This window comes from Symphalangus syndactylus, chromosome X, assembly GCF_028878055.3.
Source record: "Symphalangus syndactylus isolate Jambi chromosome X, NHGRI_mSymSyn1-v2.1_pri, whole genome shotgun sequence".
NCBI classification, from domain to species: domain Eukaryota; kingdom Metazoa; phylum Chordata; class Mammalia; order Primates; family Hylobatidae; genus Symphalangus; species Symphalangus syndactylus.
Genome location: NC_072447.2, coordinates 143206874 through 143215869, shown reverse-complemented (window position 1 = coordinate 143215869; position 8996 = coordinate 143206874). Strand labels below are relative to the sequence as shown.

The window sequence follows — 8996 nt, the reverse complement described above, 5'->3', positions numbered from 1 at the left end:
AGTTTAATACTCCTTAATAAACTCATATATATATACATATGAGTTTATTATATATATAATTATATTATTAAATATAATAAATTTATATATATATATATATCCTATTAGTTCTGTCCCTCTAGAGAACTCTGACTAATACAGATTTTGGTACCAGGAGTGGTTCTAGAGGAACAGAATATTAAGGATAATGTTCTTTCATTGGTTTTGGGGTTTCTGGAGTTGGCTGCTTAATATGATTAGACCCCAAAATGCTAAGGACTCTACTTCTAAAAGTATGGAGAACACTGATAGTCCTTGGCATGAACTGTTTAGAGAGTTACGCGAAATAAAGTCATTTGACAGTACTGATTCACTGCTCATAAGAGGCAAGTTACTCTATACATAATACCTTTGACTACATGTGGAGAACCAAGGAACATAATAAAGTTGGTTGGTTGCTCCTGAGTTCACTGGACAAAGTGTTGAAGGAAAATGATGAACTCAGCGATTCTATGTTCCAGCTTCAGAAGCAGATACTTAGCCTCAAATCTGCTAAGATTGCCCTGAGTGAGAGTTTTATCTCCTGTATAGAAAGAGCTTAAATTGTGGAAAAACAGACAAAAGCTCTTATCATGCAAGTGGCTGACCTGCAATGAAAGGTGCATGCACAGTCTCACCAGGTGTCTACTGTTAAAATGAGGCCATTGATTGGAAACAAATGGGACCCCGCAACTTGGAATGGGGACGTATGGGAGGACCCTGATGAAGCTGGGGACACTGAGCTTGTAAAATCTGAAGAACCATTTTTGCCAGAAGAAACAGCTTCCCCATCCCCAGTAGTGGCAACATCCCCTCCCTGACACATGCTGCCCTTTCCATCTTTGTCTGTGGAGATAAACCCTGCACTGCCTGAGGCAACAGTGATGGCCTCCCCTGAGGCAGTTGCCAAGCAAGATAATGTTGATTCTCCTCAGGAGCCACGCCCAACACCCCTGTTTGCTTCTGGATCTATAACTAAAGTCCCAGTGGGCCCCTAGACGTGAGGTTCAGAGTGTGACCCATAAGGAGGTGCACTACACTCGAAAGGAACTACTTGAGTTTTCTAATTTACATAAGCCTGAATCTGGAGAACAGGTATGGGAATGGATATTAAGGGTGTGGGATAATGGTGGAAGAAACATAGAGTTGGAACAAGCTGAATTTATCAATTTGGGCCCACTAAGTAGGGACTCTGCTTTTAATGTTGCAGCTCAGGGAGTTAAAAAAAGTTTCTAATAGCTTATTTGCTTGGTTAGCTGAAATATGGATTAAAAGATGGCCCACTGTGAGTGAACTAGAAATGCCTGATCTCCCTTGATTTAATGTAGAGGAAGGGATCTAAATGCTTGGAGAGATTGGGATGGTGGAGTGGATTAGTCACTTTAGACCTACTCATCCCAGCTGGGAGGGTCCAGAAGATATACCCTTGACCAATGCTTTGCAAAATAGATTTGTGAGGGCAGCACCTGCATCTATGAAGAGCCCTGTAATTGCTCTTCTCTGTACGTCAGATCTAACAGTGGGATCTGCAGTCACTCAACTACAAAATTTAAATTCAATGGGAATAATTGGATCCCAAGGTGGCAGGGGCCAAGTGGTGGCACTCAACCATCAAAGGCAAGGTGAGCATAGCTACTGTAATGGACAGCAGAGGCAAAGCAGCAATCAGAATAGTTTGACTCATGTAGAGCTCTGGCATTGGCTAATTAATCACGGTGTTCCCAGATGTGAAATTGATAGGAAGCCTACTATATTTCTACTTAATTTATATAGCAGAAATCTTCCAGGTTGAATGGACAAAATACTAATTTGAATTATAGAAACAGAGAATTATGGCCCCTTAATCAATTTCCAGACTTGAGCAAGTTTACAGACCCAGAACTCCTTGAATGAAGGGGAGGCTGGGTCTCCTTGAGGAAGGACCCCAATACAATACTGACAATTTATGCTGTTAATCTTTCTCCCATCCTTCCCCAAGGAGACCTCTGGCCTTTTATCAGGGTAACTGTGCATTTTGAGAAAGGGAAATGATCAGATATTTCGGGGACTACTGGACACTGGCTCTTAGCTGACGTGGATTCCAGGGGACCCAAAATGTCATTGTGGTCCTTCAGTTAAAGTAGGGACTTATGGAAGTCAGGTAATTAATGAAGCTTTAGCTCAGGTCTGACTTACAGTTGGTTCAGTGGGTCCGTGAACTCATGCTGTGTCATTTCCCCAGTGCCAGAATGCATAATTGGCATAGACATACTTAGCAGCTGGCAGAACCCCCACATTGGCTCCCTGACTGGTAGGGTAAGGGCTATTATGGTGGGAAAGGCCAAATAAAAGCCATTAGGGCTGCCTATACCTAGAAAAATAGTGAATCAAAAACAATATCGCACAAACATGTTTTTAACAAAAGGCACAAACATGTTTTTAACAGAGATTGCAGCGATTACTGCCACCATCAAAGACTTGAAAGACACAGAAGTGGTGATTCCCACCACATCCTCCTTCAACTCTTCTATTTGGCCTGTGCAGAAGACAGACAGATCTTGGAGAATGACAGTGGAGTATTATAAGCTTAAACAAGTGGTGACTCCAATTGCAGCAGCTGTACCAGATGTGGTTTCGTTGCTTGAGCAAATTAACATATTTCTGGGTACCTGGTATGCAGTCACTGACTTGGGAAATGCCTGTTTCTCCATTCCTGTCCACAAAGCCCACCAGAAGCAATTTGCCATCAGCTGGCATGGTCAGCAATATACCTTTACTGTCCTACCTCAGGGGTATATCAACTCTCTGGCTTTGTGTCATAATCTTATTCAGAGAGACTTTGATTGCTTTTTGCTTCCACAAGATATCACACTGGTCCATTACGTTGATGGCATTATGCTGACTGGATCCAGTGAGCAAGAAGTAGCAAACACACTGGACTTATTGGTGAGACATTCGCATGCCAGAGGATGGGAAATAAATCTGACTAAAATTCAGGGACTTTCTACCTCAGTAAAATTTCTAGGAGTCCAGTGGTGTGGGGCCTGTCGAGATATTCCTTCTAAGGTGAAGGATAAGTTGCTGCATTTGGCCCCTCCTACAACCAAGAAAGAGGCACAACATCTAGTGAGCCTACTTGGATTTTGGAGGCAACACATTCCTCATTTGGGTGTGTTACTCCAGCACATTTATCGAGTGACCTGAAAGGCTGCCAGTTTTGAGTGGGGTCCAGAACAGGAGAAGGCTCTGCAACAGGTCCAGGCTGCTGTGCAAGCTGCTCTGCCACTTGGGCTGTATGACCCAGGAGATCCAATGGTGCTTGAGGTGTCAGTGGCAGATAGGGATGCTGTTTGGAGCCTTTGGCAGGCCCCCATAGGCGAATCACAGTGGAGACCTCTAGGATTTCAGAACAAGGCCCTGCCATCTTCTGCAGATAACTACTCTCCTTTTGAGAGATAGCTCTTGGCCTGTTACTGGGCTTTGGTGGAAACTGAAGGTTTGACTATGGGTCATCAAGTCGCCACGTGACCTAAACTGCCTATCATGAACTGGATGCTTTCTGACCTGTCTAGCCATAAAGTAGGTCACGCACAGCAGCATTCCATCATCAAATGGAAGTGGTATATATGTGATCGGGCTCAAGCAAGTCCTGAAGGCATAAGTAAGTTACATGAGAAAGTGGCTCAGATGCCCATGGTCTCCACTCCTGCCACCTTGCTTTCTCTCCCCCAGCCTGCACCAATGGCCTCATGGGGAGCTCTCTATGATCAATTGACAGAGGAAGAGAAGACTAGGGCCTGGTTCACAGATGGCTCTGCACGATGTGCAGGCACCACCCAAAAGTGGAGAGCTGCAGCACTGCAGCCTCTTTCTAGGACATCCCCGAAGGACAGTGATGAAGGGAAATCTTCCTAGTGGGCAGAACTTCAAGCAGTGCACATGGTTGTGCACTTTGCACGGAAGGAGAAATGGCCAGATATGCGATTATATTCTGATTCACAGCCTGTAGCCAGTGGTTTGGCTGGATGGTCAGGGACTTGGAAGAAGCATGATTGGAAAATTGGTGACAAAGGAATCTGGGGAAGAGGTGTGTGGATGGACCTCTCTGAGTGGTCAAAAACTGTGAAGATATTGGTATCCCATGTGAGTGCTCACCAATGGGTGACCTCAGCAGAGGAGGATTTTAATAATCAAGTGGATAAGATGACCCATTCTATGGATACCACTCAGCCTCTTTCCCCAGCCACCCCTGTCATCGCCCAACGGGCCCATGAACAAAGTGGCCATGGTGGCAGGGATGGAGGTTATGCATGGGATCAGCAACATGGACTTCCACTCAACAAGGCTGACCTGGCTATGGCCACTGCTAAGTGTCCAATTTCCCAGCAGCAGAGACCAACACTGAGTTCTTGATATGGCACCATTCCTTGGGGTGATCAGCCAGCTACCTGGTGGCAGGTTGATTATATTGGAGCTCTTCCATCACAGAAAGGGCAGAAGTTTGTCCTCACTGGAATAGACACTTACTCCAGATATGGGTTTGCCTAACCTGCATGCAATGCTTCTGCGAAGACTACCATCCATGAACTCATAGAATGCCTTATCCACCATCATGGTATTCCATACAGCATTGCCTCTGACCAAGGCACTCACTTTATGGCTATAGTGCAACAGTGGGCTCATGCTCATAGAATTCACTGGTCTTACCATGTTCTTCATCATCCTGAAGCAGTTCGATTGATAGAACGGTGAAATGGCCTTTCAAAGTCACAATTACAACATCAACTAGGTGACAATTCTTTGCAGGTCTGGGGCAAAGTTCTCCAGAAGGTCGTGTATGCTCTGAATCAGCATGCAATATATGGTACTGTTTCTTCTATAGCCAGGATTCATGGGTCCAGGAATCAAGGGATGGAAGTGGAAGTGGCACCACTCACCATTACCCCTAGTGATTCACTAGCAAAATTTTCACTTTCTGTGCCGGCGACATTATTTTCTGCTGGGCTAGAGGTCTTAGTTCCAGAGGGAGGAACACTGCTACCAGGAGAAACAACAACAATTCCATTAAACTGGAAGTTAATATTGTCACCTGGCCAGTTTGGGCTCCTCCTACCTCTAAGCCAACAGGCTAAGAAGAGAGTTACAGTATTGGCTGAGGTGATCAACCTGAACTATCAAGATGAAATCAGTCTAATACTCCACAATGGAAGGAAGGAAGAGTATGCGTAGAATACAGGAGATCCCTTGGGGCGTCTCTTAGTATTACCATGCCCTGTGATTAAGGTCAATGAGAAACTACAAAAGCCCAATCCAGGCAGGACTACAAATGGCCCACACCCTTCAGGAATGAAGGTTTGGGGCACTCCACCAGGAAAAAAACCATGACCTGCTGAGGCGCTTGCTGAAGGCAAAGGGAATATAGAATTGGTAGAAGAAGGAGGTCGTCATCAACACCAGCTATGACCACTTGACCAGTTGCAGAAAGGAGAACTGTAATTGTCATGAGTATTTCCTCCTCTTTTTGTTAAAAACATGTTTGTGCCTGTATACACTTGTACTATGAAAATACCTTCATTTTACTTCCTTTTTCCTTTATCATGTTACATAAGATTTATTGATTTCATATCAGCATTTAACTGTTGTTAACTTTATGTAATAGCATTTGGGTTGGGGATTGGTGCATTTCCGGCTGTATGAAGGAATAGTTGCATTATGTTAGGCGTAATTGTGACCTTATTATTGTCTTTATTTGAAGATTATGTATGATCTCAGGAGATGTGTATGGGTTCAAGTTGAGAAGGGGTGGACTTGTGATAGTTAATACTGTCAACTTGATTGGGTTGAAAGATGCAAAATATTGATCCTGGGTGTGTCTGTGAGGGTGTTGCCAAAGGAGATTAACATTTGAGACAGTGGACTGGGAAAGGCTGACCCACCCTTAATCTGGGTAGGCATCATCTGATCAGCTGCCAGCATGGCCAGGATATAAAGCAGGCAGAAAAACATGAAAAGGCTAGACTGGCTTAGCCTCCCAGCCTACATCTTTCTCCCATGCTGCTGGATGCTTCCTGCCCTCCAACATCAGACTCCAAGTTCTTCAGCTTTGGGACTCGTATTGGCTTCCTCGCTTCTCAGCTTGCAGACAGCCTATTGTGGGACCTTGTGATCATGTGAGTTTAATACTCCTTAATAAACTCATATATATCTCCTATTAGCTCAGTCCCTCTAGAGAACACTGACTAATACATGGTTCCTTTGTCTCTTTTTTCTTCTCCCTAGACTCTCTCAGTGCTTCAGGCTTCTAGTTTTACCTGTTGCAGGCCTTACCTCTCTCCTAAATTCAAGTCCCACCTTTCCAAGGCCCTGCTCAAACTATCCACCCTGATGCCTAGCATGGATCTGTTGGAGAAATATCTTTCACCTCCCCAAACCTGCTCTTCTTTCATACTTGCATATTTCTATAAATGGTGTCATCTCAGTTCCACTTTAAAATACTCACATGACTTGGAGAAGCAAACTGTCTTTCCCACACCAATTGCCAAAGCCTCAGCTTAGGCTCTTGGCATTTTTTTCTGGAGAGATGGAGAAGGTTGCATCCTGTATCTTTTTATTGGATTGATTCTCTGGTTAGGGAGGACCTCCTCCCTGTCTGTAGGAACTGTAAGTGGGAAGTTTCCCAATAACCACCGCAAGCAACATTGGCAGTGCAGACATCTTAAATCTATTCTAGGATATATTTTCTTCATTTTTCTTTAAATGACAGCCCACTTGGTTTCCAAAAGCCTACCACTGAGATATAATGTTGACAACCAGAAAACGTTTAAGGAAACAGAATGGAAGGGGCCAGAGCGATTTTGGGACAGAGGCAAACAGAGAGGAGCAACCCTCAAATCAATTCCATAATTATGGCAGAATTCAAGTTTATTGCCAATGTGTGCCATCAGGGAACTTTCCATTTTGCTTACTAATTCTTGTTAACCAGGAGCTAAGCTTTGAAAAGCACTGTTTAAAATTGATGCACTCAGAATTTCATGGTCTTGGGCAAATCTATGGTCTCCACACTCTAGCGAATGTTATACTTCATAGCAATTGGAATTTTCTTCCTCAGTCATGTAAGCTTGTCTTGCACACATGCTAACAGCTGCAGTCGCCATCAATAGACCTAACAATGATTACCTTCTTTTGGGCTACACAGAAAAAGTTGCAAAAAACAAACAAACAAACAAACAAAAAAGTGCCTAGACTTTTCTTAAAGAAGAAAAATGCAAACATGCATGGGATTTTTCTTCACTGCAGTCTCTGTGTTTTCCCCTTTTTTACATGGCTCACTTGTCTCCATCTTCTCCACCCATGTCATTTACTCCCTACACCCCTTCCCACTCTACCCTTCCCACCTATGTTAAAAGCTTGGTATGCATCCTTTCATATCGCTCTTCATGGCCAAATAATTATATACAGGTTACATATACCATTTAAAATATGTATTAAAATGGGACATTTTTCTGCATCTTATTTTCATATTTAACAATTCTTCATAGAAACCCTTTCAAATCACTTGGTAGAGCTCTATTTTATTGTTTTTTATGTTTGCATAATATTTCACTGCATTGATGTCTTATCAATTTTTTCAGGCATCTTCCCTATTAACAACATTCTCTGTTTTCATTTGTGTGCATGTGTATCACTACAGAAAATGCTACAAAAACAAACTTATATAGAGAATATTGTACATTGGTGCTTATATTTCCATGGCACATATTCTCAGGAATGAGATTTCTGAGGTAAAGCATATTGCAGGATCTTTCAACATCTCTTCAGGAAGCGGCTGTATCACTTTTAAACATTTTGTCTGTCTGGTGGCTGTAAGGTGATATCACATTATTGCTTTAATTTGAAACTCCTTGACTATTAGTGAATTTGAGCATTTTTCATAAGTTTGCTTAGCTTGTTAAATTATTATTCTGTGAAAGTGTCTCTTCACATCCTTTCTTGATTTTTCCTTTAGGTTGTTTTTTGCCTCCTTTGCCCAATTTACGAGAGCTCTTTGTACATTTTAGACATACTTTCTATCTGCCCATTGCATTACAAAAACATTTCTAAAACTATTATCTGTCTGTGGCTTTCATTTATGTTTTCATTTGCCATACAGAATTTTTAAATTCATATAATGTTTAGTAAGCCCCTCTTTCCTTTCATAGCTTCTGAGTATCCAATCTTGTCCTCTGTCTTGCACATATACTCCAGGATTTTTCTACAAGATTTTATTTTTTTTATATTTAAGTCTTCATCTGGAATTTATTTTAGTATGTGATGAAAGATAGTATTTATGCAATATTATTTTCCTCTCAAAGGATGCCAGATGTATTAGCACTTATTAAATTATCCATCTTGTTCCCACTGAATTAAAATATCATTTTGTAGTACCAGATATCCAACACATTATAATACCATCTTAATCTAATCAAATCAGTATATTATTAGCACTGGACTAAATAGATCAGTAGGACAGAAAAGAGAATCACATACTTGCTGTATTTGGATTTATATTGCTTGCTATAAATTTTCAGAGGATTTTCTCTCCCTCCTTTTAGCCCCCAAAGAAGAACATGGTGACTTAGAACCTAGGCCTAAGATGTGGGTTTGAATCTAGGAACCACCACTTGGCCTTGTGGAGCAAACCAAATTACCTTGCTTAGGCTCAGCTTCCTCATCTCAGAAAGGTATATTGTCAAAGGGATATTGTGAGGATATAGGAAACAAAGCTACATGAAGCACTTAGCATAATGCCTAGCACATAGTAAGCCTGTAATAAAGGGTAGTTGCTACTTTGTCTACCCTCTTGACACTCATTCTGTCTTGTAAGCACCATGTCTACTTTTTGTAACCCCACTGTGAGCTCCCAGAGGGCAGTCACTGTCTACTAGGTTCCTCAGCACTCAGATTGCCCTCAGTAAAGAATTAATCAGAATTGATCCTTGTAGACAATACTCTGTGCTTTT

The 8996-nt window shown here is 42.2% G+C and overlaps 1 pseudogene; it reads left to right on the top strand.

Moving 5' to 3' along the window:
- Positions 1 to 1917: 1917 nt before the first annotated feature.
- On the top strand, positions 1918 to 5493 carry LOC129476085 (uncharacterized; annotated as a pseudogene).
- Positions 5494 to 8996: the final 3503 nt, after the last annotated feature.